The following is a 20,841-nucleotide window of genomic DNA, read 5'->3' as shown; positions in this document are numbered from 1 at the left end:
AAAACGGTTTGAAAATTGAAGTTATACTTTTTACTTTCAAATTATTGGGGTTGCAAAATTTTTTTTTAGCAAAGTGGTGGTAAATATTTACAGAGCACACTTTGACGTTTCCAAAACAGTACTCAAAAGTTGTCATGCGATTATTAATTCAAAAGTTATCGTTATTTGAATTTTCGGCGGCAAAATTTGAAATTTAAAAAAAAATTTAAGTTTCGACTCTTAAAATTAGCATAAGGGCATTCAAAAAATTTTTTTTGTTAAAAATGGTTGTATATATTCCAAAAGCACTCTTTGACGTTTCCAAAACTGTACTCATAAGTTGTCATGCGATTATTAATTCAAAAGTTATCGTTATTTGAATTTTCGGCTGCAAAATTTGAAATTTAAAAAAATTCAAGTTTCGGCTTTTAAAATTAGCATAAGGGCATTCAATAAATTTTTTTTGTTAAAAATGGTTGTATATATTCAAAAAGCACTCTTTGACGTTTCCAAAACTGTACTCAAAAGTTGTCATGCGATTATTAATTCAAAAGTTATCGTTATTTGAATTTTCGGCGGCAAAATTTGAAATTTAAAAAAATTCAAGTTTCGGCTTTTAAAATTAGCATAAGGGCATTCAATAAATTTTTTTTGTTAAAAATGGTGATATATATTCAAAGAGCACACTTTGACGTTTCCAAAACTGTGCTCAAAAGTTGTCATGCGATTATTAATTCAGAAGTTATCGTTATTTGAATTTTCGGCGGCAAAATTTGAAATTTAAAAGAAATTCCAGCAAAGTTGAAAGTGTGGTTTTTCGTGAGTTAATAAAAGTTTCAAATTTTATACTAAATGGAAAAATGAAAATGGCGAAATAAATAATTTATTCTGTATGAACTTATAGTTAGTATGCACATCTGTGTGCAAAGAACATACGTTAAATAGACACGGCAAAGAAATTGACATTCGAGAATTCAGCGCGAATGTCGTCGGAATGTGCCTCGAAGTACTTTCGTCAAGGCATTCCCTTAATAGAAGACATCCGTGGCAGTATTACGGAGAAAAAAAAGTTTAAATAAGGACGAGAGATCGCAATGAGAACGGAAGAAGGTCCATGGAAATTCGAGATCTATTTCTTTTGTCGTCTCATGTGGAAGTAACCCTTTTCGCTTTATATTCCTCCACCCTACTCTTATATATAACACTTTTTTACACACCATCGTCTGAGATGACATGAGGACGAAAACCCCCTTTTAAAATTTACGTGACTTTATGTCTATCGGAAATGTTCCCCCAGTTTTATATTTTTTTTTTTCACATCACTAAGATCTTCTGCACGTGTATTTTTTTAGTGGATACTAAATTTAGTAAAAATATTAATTTCCGAAATTTTTTATTTTTTAAATATTTTTAGAGGAATAAAAAATTTTTCACTTTTATTTACCGAAAAATTTCGATGGTTAATTTTTATATAAATTTTTGAAATTAATTAATTTCTGCAAAATAAAAAATATATAAAATTGAGGTAAAATGGACCATCGAAAAAAATTTCCACAATATTCATTAAGTCTCTAAATAATTTCATTGAAATATCAGTCGGCCAATTTTACCCCAACATCCAAATTACCCCTTTTGTAACTCAAAAAAATATTCAAACAAAAAAAGAATTTGTTTTTCCAAAAAAAAAAAAAAATAAAAAAAATAATAAATAATTAAAATAATAAATAAAAAGTAGACTGAAAGGTGAATGACCTGAGTTAACCCTGGCCTGGAAAATTTCTCGAGTCTTGTGAATAATTCAACTAGCTATAAATAATGAGAAAAGAGTTTTCTCGGCCAAGTTTTCTCAGGAATTTTTTTATCTCCCTACCCTGCATTCTTCAATCCACTCAACTTTAATGCCATCCCACACTCAAATTTCCGAGCTTATAAACAAACAAGATTTTACAAAATTTCAATTCACTTAAAAAATAAATAAAAAAATAGCGCGTCAACTAAATAATTCAAAGAGTGAAAATATAAATAAATGAAATATAAGAATATGAATATATATAACAAAGGGTTATGCTAATAAAGCCGAGTAAAAATTAATAAGACAATAATTTTGGGGTAGAAACGTCAGTTCATAAGAGATTGGTCCGGCAGGGGGCAGAAACTTGGCGATATGGTAAAACAAAGAAACTCGGGGACAAATTATGGATTCAAACGACTCCCTCTTTGTCTTTTCATGTTTATTCCTTTGTTTTACCTAGCCGACTGCATTGTTTCGCGCCGTAGGGGCTACCGCTTTGTTATTATTCCTGCAGCTTTTCTCTCATTTTTTTTTTTGTTTTACTCCCGACTTCTAACATATAAATTTTTTTTTTTTCACTTTGGCCTCGCGACCTCACTCACTCGACTGTTATTCGCTCTCATTGTCACAAACCGTTTGCTTTTTAATTTAATACCCAAACATTTGAGTGACAATTTTAGCCCGAAAATTTATGGAAAAAAATTCAACGGAAAGTTTTACTTTTGATTTTTTTTTTTTTTTTTTTTGGGAAATTTATTTCTAGGAAGATAGAGGAGTAATGAGTGACGTAGTACATATGTGATGGTGTTTGAAATTTTAAATATAAACGGGCATGGAAGACGAAGTCGAAACTTGAGATTTAAATAAACGGAAGTTTGATCGGGTGAGGAAAATCGAAAACGACGATAAATGATAAAATACTTGGATAAGGAAATATTTCGGTGTATAGTCTATAGTTGTGTTTATATATATAGATAAGGAAAGGTGTAAGTGGATAAAAAAGAAAACGGAAGAGCGTTAACTGACAAGCGACGTGACGCGAATCGAAAATTATTAGCTGGGAAGAATATAAAAGTAATGGAGTTTCTATAAATGCTTATGGGAGAAAACTATTTTTGTAGCCAGTGGATTTTTAATTTCATTGGTTTTTTATGGGAGTAAATATTTTTCAAATTTTACGAAAGATATTTATTTACTTTATGATATCTAAAGAGAAATGAGATAAATAGATGTTTAATGACTCTGTTGGATAGGAAATTTGATTTTCTACAAAATTTGACTGATTACAAAATTTCGTAGGATCGTTAGTTTAAGAGTTAGAGCGTTTTTAAGAATTTGAGAATAGGCTTAATATATATAATGATTTTCTGAAATTTAAAATGGCTATATCTTTTGAACTATTGATATTAGGATATTTTTTGTAAGGATTGAAGTTGTAGGAAATTTAATTCCTGATAATTTTTGTCTGATTAAAAATTCACGTAAGACCGATTTTTAAGAAGTTATTGCGTTTTAAAGAATTTGGGAATCAAAAATTTGAAAGTATATATACAGTTTTTTTATTAAGACTTCAAATGGCTCTATCTCCTAAACCATTGGCCCTAAGATATTTTGTTACTGAACCAAAGTTGTAGGAAATTTAATTTCCAACAATTTTTGTCTAAAATAAAAATCACCTAGTGCCACTGGTTTAGAAGTTACAGCCAGTTAAAGAATTTGGAAAATTTTGGAATGACCAAATTATCATTTTGAGACTTAATATGGCTATATCTCGCAGAATATCAGTCCTACAATTTTTTTTATAGGTACTAAAGTTGTAGAGAATTAAATTTCCGTTTTAATAGTCCACTTAAACATGTAATTATTTTAAATATTCATTAAAATATCCCTTAAAAAAAATTCGGCTTTGAATTTAAAATTTACATTAATCTCAAAAATTACATAATAATTTTGTATTCAAAAGAAAAAATTAAACTGAAGTTACGTGTGAAGAAAAACATGGAACAAAACCCTTGTAAATAAAAAAACGTCTGAAAATGGTGGCTCAGAGTAAACATAAAAGCGTGTATATTCACACACGTGAATAGAATTGAGGGTGATGGTGTTGGTCAGACGACCTTCTGGTGGTTGGCGGGCGCAGGGATGCGGGTACGCGTTGTGTGGGTGAGATCGCAGAAGTGAAAAGCGGGAAGGGACGGGTAGAAAAAGAGGGAGAGGATGTAGAGACAGAGATAGAGGGTGTAGAGCACGGCAAGAGTACGGCGGGAGAGCAAGGACCACGAGATCAATATGTATGTCGGGTGGATGTGGACGCGTGGGTCGGGGGTGGCCAGCCTCTGATTGGCCAACGACCACCGAGAGACCACGCCCAGCACACACACGCTCACACTTGTCCTAACTTTGTTGGGCTTAAACCGTAGCATATCCGAGAGCGAAGCAGGTTGGGCTGAAGCTGAAGCCGATGCTGAAGCTGAAGGCTGCCAGTGGGTGGCGGGCACCACATGCAACCGAGTTCAAGTGCTTCTCGCGGTGTTCACCCACCCACTCACCCACCCAACCGACGCCTGTTACTGCTACACCGAATTCGCTGGAATCATCGAAAATTGAAAACCCGAGCGTGCACCAGCCCGCTGTCTTACCATGTCTTACCCACCCCCTCCCCTCACGCTTATGAACGCTTTGCCGTCACTCTAGTCGACGGAAAGCTAGCTCTATTCTCTGTACTATACTTGAAACTCGAAAATCTAGACTCTAGACACTCTAGACTGCTGTTATGTGCAGAGTGACTGGTGTACTGCAGCGTTGGGATCTGCTGGATTGCTGAAATCGCTTTTGGCACACCCAGTTATCTGGGCAATGTCAATCTAATGCTTTTTATCCTCACTTTTTTTTAAAAACAAGAATCTAGTCTCGTCTTCTATACTCCACTTTATTCTATTTATCCTACTGCTAAATCTCTTTTCGATAAATTTTTCGGCTTACGTAATAAAAATATTTTAAGTGGAAATTATTTTTTAAAAATTCAAATTTCCCGGTTGTAGTCTTAAATAATCATCAGTTATAATTATCATGGGATTTACAAAATACAGAAAATTTTTATTGCCATAAGACTGCAATTTATAAAAAATTCAAATTTAAATTGAATTGCCGCCAAAAAAAATTTTAAACCAGAAGCGCGTTGATGATAAATACCAAGCATGAAAAAAATATAATTAATAGTATATATATAAAAAAAAAGTGTATAGTATTTAATGGACTGACTTTGAGGTATAAAATAGCTCATCAGCATCCCAAAGGACCCTTTGACTTTGAAAGATGTCTGGATGTGAGGATTGCATAGCTTGCACACTGGTGTTTGCTTCGTTAGACTCAGTGCTTAGTCGCGTTCCCTGTTCCAGTTCCCGGGTTGTTCCATCCAGGAACAAAGTGCGCAGACTAACTGCTTCGCGATGAGTGCACCGTTTCCGCGAGCCCGGCCACGTGCGACGTCACTGAATAACTCCTTAAGTGCCTCACTTACACTCGTCTTACTTTCATCTCGATATACTTCAGATTTCATAATTACTTTTTTTTATCGACTTGCCTTTGCTTAAAATCTAAACCACGTCTCTGAACCACGGGTCCATTTTCGACAATTTAAATTATTTAAAAAAAAAAAATACTATTTGAAAATTCAAGTACTTGGTCTTTAATTAGTTAATTAATTAATTAATTAAAAAAAAAAAAAAAAAAAAAAGAAACTTGACTGACACCTTAAACTTGTTAGCGTGAATATATAAGTATATAAAAGACTGTGCAAGTTTTCATTCATAATTAGAGAAAAAACAGAGCCGAGTAGTAAGCGGGGGTATTTGAGCGCGTGCTCGCGTTCACTATGCCGCGTAGTACGCTTGAGCGTAGTAGAAAGAAAGAGTCAATGAAGAAAGTACCGCGTTAGCTTTACTTGCAAAGTAGGAGTAAAACACCGAGGTAAGGAGCTGCTACCAAGCTAATATACATATATATTATATATGTATACATAACGACCTTCTCTACTCTTTTCTCTGGTGCAGTGACTCACCTTGGGCTCAATGAATAGGAGACGGATGTCTATGAGAGGAAAAAAATTTTTATGCTGATTTATCTGATTCGAAATTAGGCCCAGCTTTTGCCAATCACGTCAATGAAAAAAATGAGTTTGAAATTTGAATATGGGATTTTTGTTATTAACAGCAGGTATTTGTGACGGAAAGACGAGATTTGGTTGTAGCGATGGAAGACTTGAGCTTTGATGGGGGAGGGAGAGGGAGAGTTATTATTCTTATTCTTGTTAGTTATGCCAGTGGTTAAATTGTTTTATTACTTTTTAACTGGCCGCAAACGCTGGAACCCTCTGCGTTTAGTTTGATGATAAAAATCATCCATTTATTTCGTGCTCAGACTATTTGCATATTGCCGTTAATTTATGGGGCCTTAAAAAGGTCACGAGGTATTTTTTTTAGACATTTAGAGATTGGGAATTTTTTTTTTCTCCAAATAGTAGAGGAGGGTGGGCAAAGTGGGTCTCTATAAAATTGTATGGAGGTCCACTTTGCCCCACCCTCCCCTAAATTTTTTTATAAAATTGACTCAGTGGTAAGATAAAATTTTTTGGACAAATTGACATCTAAAGGAGTTAAAATTTTTTCATTAACTTGAGTCGAGATAAAAAAAAAAATTGAAATTTTAGAGAAATTTTTTTATTATCAAAAATTTTCTAGCAAAACCACGAAAATCCGCGAGTAGAAGATAATTTTAATAGATTAGTATGTATGTAAATAATATGAATATGTATATGAGTATGTAAATGTATGATGCGTGGGAATGAAATTAGCGGATGGATAGATAATGGTTTAATTTCTTTTGTTTCAGATTTTCCGGCATATTCCAATAACGAGCTGTCGTGTCTCGCGAGTCTTGTGATTTTATAATATTTTTTTTCGCAGTTTTTCAAAGTACACCAACGCAGCCGATAAACCAATCACGTGGAAGTAATTGCATACTGACGACGACGATATTACTTTTTCCCATGGCAACAGTTGTTTGAGGGAAAGCCCGCGGGAAATAACCGAGAGCTTGGTATGTATTCATATTCTATTGAAATATATCTATACATTTATACATTTTTATAACCAACATCCATATATATAGTGAGAGAGGCAGAGATCCTTTTATAAACTTCATTTTTTTTTTTTAAACTTGAATGGATATTTTAAAAATTTTAAGGCTATCCAAGAAAATAGTTTTTTCTCCGGACCATTAATTTTTTTTCAAAAACTCCAAAAAATTTCTCTTGCCCACTTTTGTCTTAAATTATTTTACTAAAATCTCAAACAAAAAAATTATATATTCAAATTTTCCCGCAATAATTTTTTGAATACTCAAAAAAATTTTTATTCGAATTCGGGGAACTCCAAAATTATTTGAAATAAAAAAAATTAATTAGTAAATTTTCATATTAAATTAGGGGAAGGTGGGGCAAAATGGGCCTCCATAAAATTGTATGCCCACTTTGCCTACTCCCCTATTAATTATTAAAAAAAAAATAATAATAATACCGACAAAGGATTTAGGAAGGAAAAGGACTAAGTAAAAAAAAATAAACGTAATTAAATTAAAATTAATTGACGCATGCATGACAAAAAAAAATAATAAACTGTTAATTAATATGGTAAAAATAAAAATAATGGAGGAATAATATTTAGGAATAGGTATTGGAACAGTCTAGGCCGGCCAATGGCGCTTCATCCCGCGGCGAGGGTGAGTTACCATAGCAACTGGCACACACTCGGCGGTCTCCACCCTTGGACAAGCCCAATCGATCGAGGTGTGCTTCGGCCGGACGAAACTACTCACCCTCTATATCACCCCACCCATCCCACCCCAGTCTCCATACATCTCTCTACTCTACTCTCAACCGACTCAACTCAACTCAACTCGACTCAACTCAACTCTGCCTCTGCCTCTGCGCTCTACCAGAGACTACGCTGCCTGTTATTTGAATGGTGAGCTAGTAAAGGATACAGAGGGAAAGCATTTTCCCCTGCCCTCGCGCCTTTACACTAAAAGAGAGAAGAGAAGGATTTTGAATGTGACAGAGTACTACCCTCCTGAGGGCTTCCATTCCTCTGGCTCTTACTCAGTTGTGTGCAGTGTACTATAAAGAGCTTCAGCATCAGCCACAGCCACAGCAGCCTACTCACACAAACCCTCTTTCCACTGCTCAATAGCAAGGGGATGCTGTGGACAGAAATCAATATAAGACGAGACGCCACACTCACTCATTCCCTCTTCCTCTCTCTGTCTGTTTCTCCTCTGCTCACTCTGTTGTGTGTCTCTCATGTTTTCGAGGAGGACGAGGGTTCGAGCTGCCTCTTCCTCGCGCACACTCACTCCTCACTCCCTTACTCTCCAAGGGTGGACTACACACTTTCCTCTACTCTCTGCACACACTCATATATGCACATAAATATATATTTATGTACATGTGCACGCACATATCTACATCTTGCGCACTAACCATTTTTATGTTGTGTTCAACATGTAACGGGTAAGCTAAATAACTTTTATTCCGCGGTATTTTTTATTTTTTTTTTTTTCTGCTAATTATCTACTGACTTTTTTTTTTTAATTTATTCACTGGAATTTTTTTACCTGAAGAAATTTTACCAGGAAATTTTTTTAGAAAATTTATTTGAATTTATTGAGCTTTGGATTTTTAGAAAATTTTTTTTTTTTTTTTGAGAAACGAAGTCGTTAAAAAAAAATTTATCATAAAATTTGAATTTTTAACCCGGGAATTTATCGAAATTTTATTTTTGTTAAATTGAAATTTTGATGACTGGCAAATTAAGTGGATAATTAGCGATTAATTAGAGTCAGTCAGTTAAAAAAATTTAATTAGTGGTATTCAAAAATTTTTCAGAGTTGAAATTTTTTCAAAAAAAAATTTTCCGTTCAGTCTACGATTTTTTAAAAAAATTATTTCAATTTTAATATTGGAGACGAGCAATTTAAAAATTTAATTGTCCAAAAATTAATAAATGGAATTAACTTCTACTGAAAATAAATCTGATTATCTCAGTAGTAAAATCCACAAATAGTCAGCCAGCGTGATAATTTATTTATTTTAAATATAAATATGAAATTCCCGCTTTAAATTGACTTTAAATGACAAAAAAGGTATCAAGAGTATAATTGGGAAACGAGTCGTTGAACTTTTGAATAATTCAACCTTGAAGATCGTCTTACCGAATTAGTATTCGGACGGGTTCCCAGCTAATGAAAAGGGCTAATGATTTCATTGCTACACTTGGTGTCAATCAAATTCTCAAATTTTATTAACCACTGACAGCTTAAAAAAACTACCACTTTTATTCCCCGCCAATTTCAAATTTAAACTCACACTCATTTTCAGTCCCGACTTCATCCAACCACCTCCTACCCCCCTCCCCCAATAATTTAAGGAAGACCAAAGCCCCCTCCCCCTAAACCCCTAATTATTTTTTCAAATTTCAATTGTCGGGCACAAATTTTTTTAAAAATTCATCTCGAAAAAATTCACCCTAATTTCGACTTTTTCGAAATTTTGCCATAAAAAAATTTTTATATTTCAATTATTTTGAATAAAAATTATTAAAAAAAAAAAAAAAAGAAACAGAGAGTAAACGATAAGACTTAAACGTCACCCGTTGTATCATATATACATAAATGGGATCAATAGAGGGACAGTGAACGTGTGGGGAGAGTTGGTATCCTGCGGATAAGGGAACGGTATCCATAAATTACGACACAACTATACAGGGTAAAAAGTCCTGTACAAGACCTTATACCGACGTAGAGCTCAGATATATGCAGCATATTCTCCCGCTACTACTCCTCTGGCTTCTTTTCTTCTTCTACTCCTCATACTTCATCTTCAGCTCTTACTTCTACTTCTACTTCTACTTCTGCTTCTGCCTCTGCCTCTGCTTTTGCTTCCTAATGTAAAGGATTCTTATTCACCGTCATCCCTCTAGCTCCCAAGCGCATGTTAAACCATTTTCTGTCGCTGGCACTCAGCTTACACTAGCCCGTGTTGAGTTCAGAGCATCAGTCCCCTATACTATAACTCGTAACCGCCGAGTAAAGCCTCCTGGGCGTATTGTAGAACTATAAATTTTGTCATTAACTTGTTTAGATATTTCAGGCCACCCGACCGCTGACACTACCCGCGGGTTTACTTTCTTTTTTTTTTTTTACCAAACTTCATAATATTTATACTTATTTATGTAATATATTGCTTTAGTTTTATTTTCATTTTTAAAAATTTCTAAAGCTCAAGTAGGGGAGACTGGATCCCTGGGGCACAACGGACCCCAAAAATTTGCAAAAATTTTTTTTTTCATTGTCATGTTTTCATAAGTTTGATATATATTTACCAAATTTTGAAGCGATAAGAGATACCCGCTGTACGATGCTCCTTACCCCGACAAATTTAAAAAAAAAAATATTTTAAAAAAATGCACCTATGGTTTTTTTGATTTCCTACATGTGCATTTTTTTATTTTATTTTTTTTTTTTCAAATTAAATTGTTTAAAAAAAAATTTGAAAATTAATCCTGAAGTTAGCAGACAATTAAAAATTTTCGGATTTTTTTTTTCAACAAATAAATTACAAAAAAAAAAAAACTAAAAAAATACACATGTAGGAAATTTAAAAGACTACAAGTTCATTTTTTCAAAATATTTTTTTTTTTAATAATTTATTGTTAAAAACACATACTAAAGTATAACGATACTAATTACCATTCAAAAATACTGATAATTTTTTTTATTAAAAAAAAAAAAAAATTTATCGCAAAAATAATTTTTCTCAATAGATATTTTCTTTTGTTTATTTACAGGAGGAAAAAGTGGCATCGCGGAAGCTGAGTAATAATGACAGTTAAACGAAGAGTAAAAAACGCGCCCATACCCGAGAACACAACAAAACACAAACAAAAAAAAAAAAAAATAAAATAGGTAAAAAAAATAATTGTCTTTGGCAAGTGATTTCTTGAATTCGCATTAACTAAAGTGCAAAAATGTAAACGCGCGAGTGATTACGCTCCTAAGGCAAGTAAAGCAGGGGCTTGATTTGTGATGTGAAAAAAGCTCCGTAGTCAGTGCTTTAGCGAAAGGGAGGACATGGATGGGATCCATAGAGGGTGAGGGGGGAGGGGAATATTGAAGGTGAAACAAAGAAATAAAATCTCAGGGGATTTCTCAGCCGATGTGCACAAACAGAAAAATATCAGTATGTAGGTGTATATATGTCAGGGGAGGGTATGAGGGATTTGAATTCGATTCGTCGGAAAAACTGTGCGTTTTTCTCGCCCGTAGAATGGCCGAGACGTCACCTGAATACATTATGTGTGTTCCACCCCTGGGGCTAGGATATTGAAATTTTTAATATCGAGGCCAGAAAAAAATAAAAAAAAAGATAAAGCGAGTGATAGAGGACGATGGGAAACTCGGGAAGGGGGTGGCTATATATATGTATATATATATAGGGAAAGAGAGAATGGAGGAGATGACGGATGAAGAGAATGTCTATGGTCTCGTGAAAAAGCACCCTCACTTCACACACTTTTTTATTTTTCTTACGTATTTCATTTTTCTGTAGCATTATTAATATATACTATCTATAAATATATATATATGTATATTTTAATAATAACATGGATGGTATAAATGTATGAGATCGATATTTCTGTAGTATAATAACGAATTCGAGAGGAAAATAATTATTCTTATTTTACATATGTGACTTTTTTTTTTTGGGGTAAAATGCGCAGTTCTGATTGGGGCAAAATGGGTTTTGTGGAGTTTTTAATTTTTTTATTTGGAGGAATATCAAAATTTTTAAACGGGCTAAATAGGCAGCTTCAAAAAAAATATTGGAAAATTAAAATTTGATACTGAATTTCGAAGTCTGGTTTTTGAAATTTAAAAAAATCTTAATATGACTTTCAAAATTTTTTTTATTGCTGGGTAAGATGGGGCAGCCTCAAAATTTTTTTATAATTTTTAAAAATCTGAAATGCAAGTTTTTTTTGTTTAATAAAAATTTCAAAAATCACGTGATAGCATTTTAAAAATTTCCCGCGCTGAAATTTATTCTGGACGGGCCATATTGCCTCAGTGAGTCTCTGCATAAACCAAATGACTATTTCTCCAGCATAATCGTGGATTTGATCAAACCGAAGAAGAGAAAAAAAATGAAATTATCGATCATGAATTTTGAATATAAATAAGCGTGACAGTTTTATTTCGCCGGTTCTGAATGACGAATGTTCGCGTTAAAAAAATAAGTATAAAGAAAAATATATGTATTTATTTTTACACAATAAACCGGGGATTGTCGACGAGGGATAACCAATTTGCATGCTCGGCAATTTATAACTCAAAATTTTTAGTCAACCGTAGGTACCTTCGCACTCCAAGTAAATGCCGCGTGATAAAAAAACATAAAAAAACACATATATCACCCATATATAAATTTATCTGCGTGAAAAGTTCAGTGCGAGCTTGTAGTTCAGAATAAACACAAAAATATTTTTTCGCATCCAGCAAAACCAAAAACATCAGATCTAATTCGCAGATCGGACTCGCAACTGGACAGTTGCAGAAAAATATATGACCTGGTTTTAGTTTTTGAAAGGACAATGGAGTGAATGGTCAACGGAATAAATTTTTCTACCTGGATAAGTGGAGCAGGATGCTCTCGAAAAAGACACGATGATAATTTGCCGTCGGATGACCGTCGAGTTTTGCGACGCGTGCGTATTTTTTTATCTGTATAAATACAATATGGAGAAAACTTATGCTGGGTACCTGAAAAAGCATTTAAGGAACGAGTTTGATAGGCGCGAGCCGCTGCGTAGGTACTTCTGGGATTGGACAGGTCATCCCCTGTGACCCGGGGCGTGCGGCTCGGCCCCGACCCCTTTGGCGGTCAAAACAGGCGGAAACATGCCCTGACCCTCGTATATCAAATCCGAACGAATTCACTCGGTCCCTCTATGGTCAGGATAAAATAAATTTTGCTTAGAGATTTCCAACTAATTCGGGTTTTATTTATTGGTTTTTATTTTTAACACCGTAACTAATTGTCTGTATGGCGGCACGCCCATTTTCGCCTCTTTTATGTTAATTTTAATTCACGTAATTGTGTTTACCAACAATACCTACTTTGCCGCAAACGAAATTTTGATCTTTTTTTCTGCATTCAAATTTTGTTCAATTTTCAAAATTTACACTGGAGAATTAACGATAAATTTGACTCTTGCGAGTAAAACTGGGCCTGGGTGAATAATTCCTCTTCCATTTCTAGATAATATTCGATTATGGGATAAAAAGACCTAATTTCGAGTAATTTTTTAATAAAAAAGACTAAAAAATAAAATAAAAAGGATGTTTTCATTCTTTTTGTATTTATTCCATTTCTGGCCCAGGTTAACTCAAAATTCTAGGGCATAGTTCATCTGAAAAATCTTTCCGTGTATAAATATCTAATATCACTCACCAAATAATTTAAATTACGCCTTTTTCCAGATTTAGAATACGTTCATTTAAAATTAACCATCTTTCATTTTTAAATTCTCCCGCTCTAATTTTCTGTTCGGTTACGTCTGTTACATCACATTGGGCGCCAATTATAATAAGTACTCCAAATAGACCGCTAAATAATTTACTCAATTAACCATTTTGCTAAAACCCCGAATTTTGTAAATTCAATTATTTTCAAAAGTTCAATAATACCCTTCTAAATAATTTTGTCCTGTTATTTATGACACCGATAATTTTTTGCTGCTCTCACACGTCAGATAAAATGTCATTTTTCTTTTTCTCGGCCCGTCTTTATTTTATTTTTACGGTATAATTATTTTTAAATACTCTGCCCGGTGGGGTCTGTCACATTATTGGGCGCCACTGGTAGTAAATACCAAAAATAGCCTTGGTTAATTAATTGTAAAATAAAATTTGATGTCAAGTCTCATTACCGGATGTCCAATGAACCTAATTGTCATAAAAAATTTGTATAAATAAATTAAATAAATGAATTAAAAAAATAATTAAGACTTCTCGAATCTGGATCTTGGTCTAGTTTTTGGTTCCGGTCTTGGTCTTGGTCTCATTTGAGCACCACCACTTTTATTATTATTATTATTATTATTATTATAATAATGATAGTAAGCATAAAGTTTAATGACGAAGTAAAGATGATTTAAGTTTTGGTTATAACATCAAGTACGACTAGAGATTGTCTAATAACTTGGATGAGCTTTGTGTGTCTCGTATGTGGACTACAAGTTTGCACTGACGTTGCAGTTAAATTATAGACCCGTGGCGGTCTGTAGTTGTGTGAGTAACTTTAGTTTAGTTGTAATAGTAAGAGGAGAAAAGCAGAGTTGTGTAGTTTAGTAAGAGGGAGATAAAACGGGCAAGATCTAGGTATAAGCTATTTCTTGTGCTAAAACGTCGTGTTCACGTCTAGTCGTTGAGAGTGTAGTGTACGCTCGGAAAGTTTTCCGTCTCCCTCATCGTCGTTGCCCTAGGGATTTTGGTTAGAATATTGAATCTGCAGAGTGGAGATTCTGTAATGAGCAAGAGAGCCCCGACATGCTCCCCGCTGTGCCGACACCAAAGCTAACGGGCATACTCACATACATACATTTTATATGCATATATATATATACATATATTGTTAGTGTATGTAGTATGTACATACTCTATTCCTTTATGTGTTCTATGAGAGGTATATATGACTAGGATGCCTTCTATCCAGGCACCGCGGATGTAATAACGTTCCCGTGCTCCAAAAGCGAAAAGGAAAATATAATGTTACTCTATCTACGTGAATGTAATGACGACAACCCCACAATCTAATGGTATTTTCTCTCTGTATTGGCTAGATTTTGTCTGTCTTTGTACGAGAATAAATATAAACAGAGAATCTTGGGCAAAATGGGTAATGGTTTGGAAGGTAAAGGGGAAGATGGGATGGTTGGTTTTTGATTTTAAAATTTATTAGCTAGAGAATTGAGTAATTGGCAGGCTGGTAATTACGATTTGAAGAAACTGGTTTTTATTCAAATTTCTGACTATAAATTGAGGGAAAATTGATTTTTAATTTTGATGAGATATTTTGGGGATTTAGTGGAGTGAGGTGATGATTGAGGGGGTCGTTGGAAAGGAAATTTAATTTGGGACAACTTTTGACTGATTGAGAAAACGCCTGGGATCAATAGTTTGGAAGATATGGCGCTTTAAATAATTTTGAATTTTTTTTATTAATATATAGGTATTTTTCAAACGCTTAAAACGCCTCTATCTTTTAAACTATCAATTCTAGAGTGTTTGGTGTAATCATAAAATTTGTTGTAAATTTGACGGGCTACAATTTTGTTCCTTATAAGAAATGGCGTACGATCAATATTTAAAAAGTTACAGCCATTTTAAAAATTTGGAAAAATACATAACTGTTCCAAAATCTTAAAATGGCTATAACTTTTGAAATATTAGTTCTAGAAAATTTTTTATTGATACTGAAATTGTAGGAATTTAAATTTCCGTTCTGAAAATATCCAAAGTTATTAGTTTATTTCAAATATTCCCTCAATAATCCGCGATCAAAATAATTTTGAATTTTTAAGCAGTGAAACAATTAATCAAAAAATAATAAAAGTAGAATTAAATAAAAAATAAAGTAGACTAAGACGGATATGAAGCATCAGCATCGGGGTGAAAACGTGATAAAAAAAAGAAACCGTTCTCTAATCCGTTGGATTTAAATATAATAATACAGTAGTAGTATATATACACAAAAGTTATTCAGATTCACCTACTGGATATTTAACGCGACTCTAATGAGGTCTATACGTGTCCTGAAACCCAAAATCCAAAGGTATCCAGGTATAAATAAGTTTTTTTAATGCGACACATTGTGGATCGATTCCTTAGACAAGCGCTGGCAGAACCGTGTCAGGTATAAAAATTTATAATGCGAAGCTTTCGCGATACCCGCGATTGTTGCTCATAGGGTGCCGTCGCAGCTCGAAAAATATGTCCGTCGTCGCTGCATATGCAGAGATTCAAATTCAAATGAGACCGCGGATATTCTAATTCCGAGTGGCAACCCCTTTTTTTATTTATTTGTGCTGCAGACTCACAGCTGCCAGACCTCGAAATATATACATATATATACCTATGTCTCCTTATAAATATTAACTCCCTTATCCTATGCCTCCTTTATTGTAACAAATTCAGATTAATTTCTATCAATAATTTAGGCACATTGAGACCAGAAAAATTATGCGACGCAATATTTCCCCGGGAATCCCATACGAGCACGTAAAGAATTTCGTGAATGCTGTTTAAATTTTTAACAGCAGGTGGACTTTGTTATGTAGAGGGTAAGAAACTCGGTACAGATGACTCAAGCACTTTAAAGACGCATTACATCGACGCAAGTCTCGTTCAAGTATCAACCCTAGGAAAAATTCTTCGAATGCCGAGAAAACGCCCTTGTATCGGTTGTTTTTACTAAGTCATTTATATACTCAGATAATTATCGTCAATAATCACCGGCATGTAAATAGGAAACGAGAAAATCGGGCAAAATAGACACGAGAAAGTCTGGTCAAACTTTTGGATGAAAATTTAGAAAATCTGAGTGGCTGTTTTTTTTTTATTTCTTAGGCGGCCCATTTTACCCCGCAAGAAGGTTTGAGCGACGTAGAATGTTTACTTGGTGACGAGATACCCGGGAAATTTGAAAAAAAAAAAATTTTTTATTGAAAAAATTTTTTGGGCGCCATTTCGGCTTTGAGTTGAATTTTGAAAAATAAAAAAAAGAGGGGGAAAATAATTCGGTGTTTAAAAACACTCTTATCTGCTTGATAAATGAGTGATCGTTTGAATAAAAAAATAAGATAATTTCAGTATAAAAAGTCGGTAGCATTTGGTATCAACATTTGACCCCCGTAAATTCCACAATCACCCGAGAACCCTCGCAAAATTCTTAAGAGCGAGTAAAAAATCCAGTCGCATTTACCCTAGACGGAGAGTATACATATATATATGAAGAGATATATATCTGGCGAGATTCGATACGTGTGTGGCATCCCCTTGGCTTTAAATTCCCGCGGGTGGCATGTGGAGTCGGAGTCGGAGGTCTCGAGCTGGCGCCCAACGTGAGTGTACTAGGCGCGACCCTCGTCAAAATGGACGCTAAGCCCGTATAACTCTAACGGGATTCTCAATCGTGGGTTTGCGGGGTTAGTGTGGGCGGATGTGCGAGTCTGCTCTGGGATGGGAAATTCGAGGGAGAATAGGTTGCAGAGTAGGAGGACTAGGATGCCGAAGAGGGAACGCGGGGCAACGGGAGCAGTTTTGCGGAGTGGAGGCCGGAGGGCCGAGGGGAGACTGCCGGGGGGTGAACTCGGAGTGTGGGCGTCCTTAAAGATGGCGGCGTAAGGGATGGCTAAGGGCACGAGGGTTGCCACGAGAGGCAATATATCACCGGAAAACCCTCGGCAAGGGGAGTCGGGACGTCGTTGGCCATTACCGCTCAGCCCCACGGTATCTTGGTTTATTCCTTTATTTTTACTTTTTTATAACTCTCCTGGCATTTGGGGGTGGAGGTAGACGTCGGTGCTCCAATGGCCCAAGGGTCCGTTTTAGAGCAGAACGCGACGCGGCCGCTCGAGGCGACGTCCCAATGAGGTAATCGACTTGATATAGACACGCACTATACTACTACCAGTCAATATTTTATGCCGAGCTTCAAAAAGCTTCCATCGGGATTTACCTACCGGAGAAGAAAAACACTCGGAAAACGGACGCCATCGCCCTGGGGGACTTTAATATATATTTATATGTATGTGTATGGATGTATATATCGGAAAGGATGTGGGGCTGACACAAGAATTGGGATTTGCTTGCGAGCGTTCAACGTTTTTTATCCGGGGACATTGAGTGCATGCTGGGGAGGGGAGCTAAAAAATTGTATGCTCGAAGTTAATGGATGGGATGAAAAATATACTTAGGGGCTACTTTACATATGAGGGAGGGTTACAAGGCTACTTTCCATCTCGGAGAATTTTTCAAAATTTTTCGCGGATCAATTCATGGGAAAATTGCCTTTTTTATTTATGGCTCGCTTGTTTTACTGACGGTTGTTTTCCATAGTTATGATACCAAGTATTCGTCAATATTTCAAGCTCGAATGGGGTAAAATGGACTGAGAGTAGAATTGTAATTTCTATTTTTTTTTAGTGACGACCCATCTCACCCCGGAAGAAAAAATTTTACAACGAATAGTTGGAGTAAAATTTTACTCGAATTTTTTTTAACGGCCCATTTTGCCCCATTTTTGAAATTTAAATAAAATTGTGATTTTTAGGGATTTTAATTAAAAATTAAGTTGACTTTTAATTTTCTGAGTAAAAAAATAAAATTTTGAAAAAAAAAAAATAGTCGGAGTGAATAAAAATAAAATTTCTATAAATAGTTACAAAAGTATAAGCTGGTGTAAGTAAAAGTGAAAGAGAATAAACGAAAAAAAAGTGTAAAGAAAAAAGAAAGCTGCGGGCGAGTGGGTGGGGGTCGAGAAGCCAGAGAGTGTGAGAGAGAAAAAAGGGAATGAAAAGCTCGGCGTTTTCGTAGCGAACATCGAGCGTGTAATTCGCTCTTTAAAGAACACTTGGACGATAATTAAGCCGCGATGGGGTGAGCGCAGGGGATGCAAGAGGTTAACCGAGATGCGAGAATTCGTTAGGAGCTGTTTCAAAAGATCCTTTGGCTGTTTATTTTTCCCATTTTTTTATCCTCTTTATTTCCAGTCTTGTTTTATTTATTTTTCTTCAGCTCGCTGCAACATGAAAAGACACGCGAGTATGTTGTTTTAATTAGCGCCGAGAAGGGTAATACGACTAACTAACCGCATTTACTTCATGATCCTCTACTTAACGTTCTATGTCTACATTAATATTTTATAAAGAAACATTACCGCTTTTTATCACTATTTATTTATTTACTTTTTATCAACTTCATTTTAATAATTTAATTACCAAGTCAACTATTTCACTTTTCACTTCATAAAAAGTAATTAAAAATAAATAAATTTTATTTCAGAGCCAATAAATAAAATTCACTTCTTGGGGTAACATGGACCATGCTACCAAAAAATTTTATATTTTTTATTTAAGATAGCCAGAAAAAATTTTCATAAAAAAATTAAAAAATGTGGGAATTCAAAAAAAAATTTTGTTGTAATTAAAATTTTGAATTCAAATTTACGCGTAAATTATCTACTTGTTATTAAAAAATTTTATTGCTGTCCCATTATGCCAAAAAAAAAAAAAAAAAAATTTAATTGGTAGCGGCTACCGAATATTTTTCGGTGGCCGCTACTGATTATTTCGGTAGCAGTTACCTAATTTTCGGTAGCAGCTACTGATTTTTTTTGGTAGCGGGTACCAATGCCAATCAGTAATGGCTACCGAAATAATCGGTAGCTGTTACCGAAAATTAATCGGTAGCAGCCACTGATTTTTCGGTAGCTGCTACTGATTATTTTTTTTTCAGTGTAATTTAAAAAAAAAAACTAACTAATAAAAAAAAAAAATTCTAGGTCATGAAGCCAAGACCAAAAATCAAAGTGTAAGTCTGAGGTCACTGAAACGAGTTTCCCGCACGTGTCCTCCATTATCCAAAAACCAGTCTCCAAATATCCTGGAATTTAAATGGACTTAAACCAGCTATCAAATATCCATAATCCAAAATAATTAAAATCCCAAAGTAAAAAAAAAAGTAAAACAAGCATGAGAGCCACAACCCCTGAGTAAATTGATTAGAATTAAAGGGTTGGGAACTAGCTCTACTAGTAGAACTCGTACAAGTTGAGTTATACGACAAGGGCTGGTGTGAGGGTGCCTCTGAGGAATTGAGAGTACAACGGTGACCACAGCCTCGTCGCTGATTGGTGGAGTCAAGTTTGTGGCAAGATGGCTGCTTGAGGGCAGGCATTCTCCCTCTTTCTCTTGCTCTTGCTTTTGCTCTATTCTCTCCGTACACATAACCAGCATCTACAACATATACTGGATGCTGTGGCCTCAACTCTACACTACACCCTACAACCCTCAACCCGACACCCTGCATCCTGGAAGCTTTCTCTTGCACGAATTTCGTAGAAGACCTCATCCTCATTCTCACCCTCACCTCGGCCCCAGTCTTAGTCTTAGTCTTAGTCTCAGTCTCAGAGCTTCTTATATATACATATACATATATATGTGTCAAATATATGTATGCACGTGTACGTAGCACTAGTTTTGAAACAATACCAGGCGTTCCAAGCTCTACTGGCAAACCTTTTCCCTCATCCCCATCCCATCATCCTCCAGCCTCTTGTTGTGGGTCTTCTGCTCTATAGTTGAAAGACTTGTATGCTATATATTCCCCTTTGCCAACACTCCCAAACTTTAATCCACGTCTCTACTAATTTTCCTTTACCATCCCAGCCTTCTTCCTTGTTCCTGTTCCCTCCCACTCGACTCGGCAAAGGTTATGTGTGTGCAAGACGAACGTATAAATATATAAATAAGTTCAGGACGCGGTTCACTCAAAGAGAATGTCATAATAAGGACAACTTTTGCTTAATGAGTTAATAGTTGGGTATTTGGTCGTGCTCGGATGCTACTTGACAACAAGTTCCAGGAAATTTGTTTTAAATAAATATTCAAAGTTTAAGTTTACGATTTTTGCTAATGATTTTTTTGAAGAATTAAAAAATTTTTTTTTATAAAATTTTAGTTTTTTTTTTCTAATGGTTATTTTATTTTTTTACAGTGACGCAGACAAGGGAGAGCTGGATAAGAATTTTTTCTACGGTTAATTTATGAAATTTTTTTCTACAATTAAAATTGTAAGTTTATTTTAATAAAAAATTCTAAAAAATTTCAGTTTTGGATTTTATTTTCTACCATGAAAAATTTAATTATGGCCTTCTAAATTTAGCTGAAAAAAAA

The 20,841-nt window shown here is 34.8% G+C and overlaps 1 protein-coding gene across 1 annotated transcript in view; it reads left to right on the top strand.

The window, feature by feature from the left end:
* Positions 1 to 10,763, top strand: part of LOC103576349 (uncharacterized) — an 83,945-nt gene extending 73,182 nt beyond the window's left edge. The window contains exons 5-6 of the transcript XR_008403485.1: positions 6,662 to 6,868; positions 10,675 to 10,763. The gene's annotated coding sequence lies outside the window, so the exon portion shown is untranslated. The remainder of the gene's footprint in view (positions 1 to 6,661; positions 6,869 to 10,674) is intronic.
* The last annotated feature ends 10,078 nt before the right edge of the window (positions 10,764 to 20,841 follow it).

Source organism: Microplitis demolitor, chromosome 4 (genome assembly GCF_026212275.2).
Source record: "Microplitis demolitor isolate Queensland-Clemson2020A chromosome 4, iyMicDemo2.1a, whole genome shotgun sequence".
NCBI lineage: Eukaryota > Metazoa > Arthropoda > Insecta > Hymenoptera > Braconidae > Microplitis > Microplitis demolitor.
Note: the sequence above shows the minus strand (reverse complement) of the source record. Positions and strands in the feature narration are given on the sequence as shown.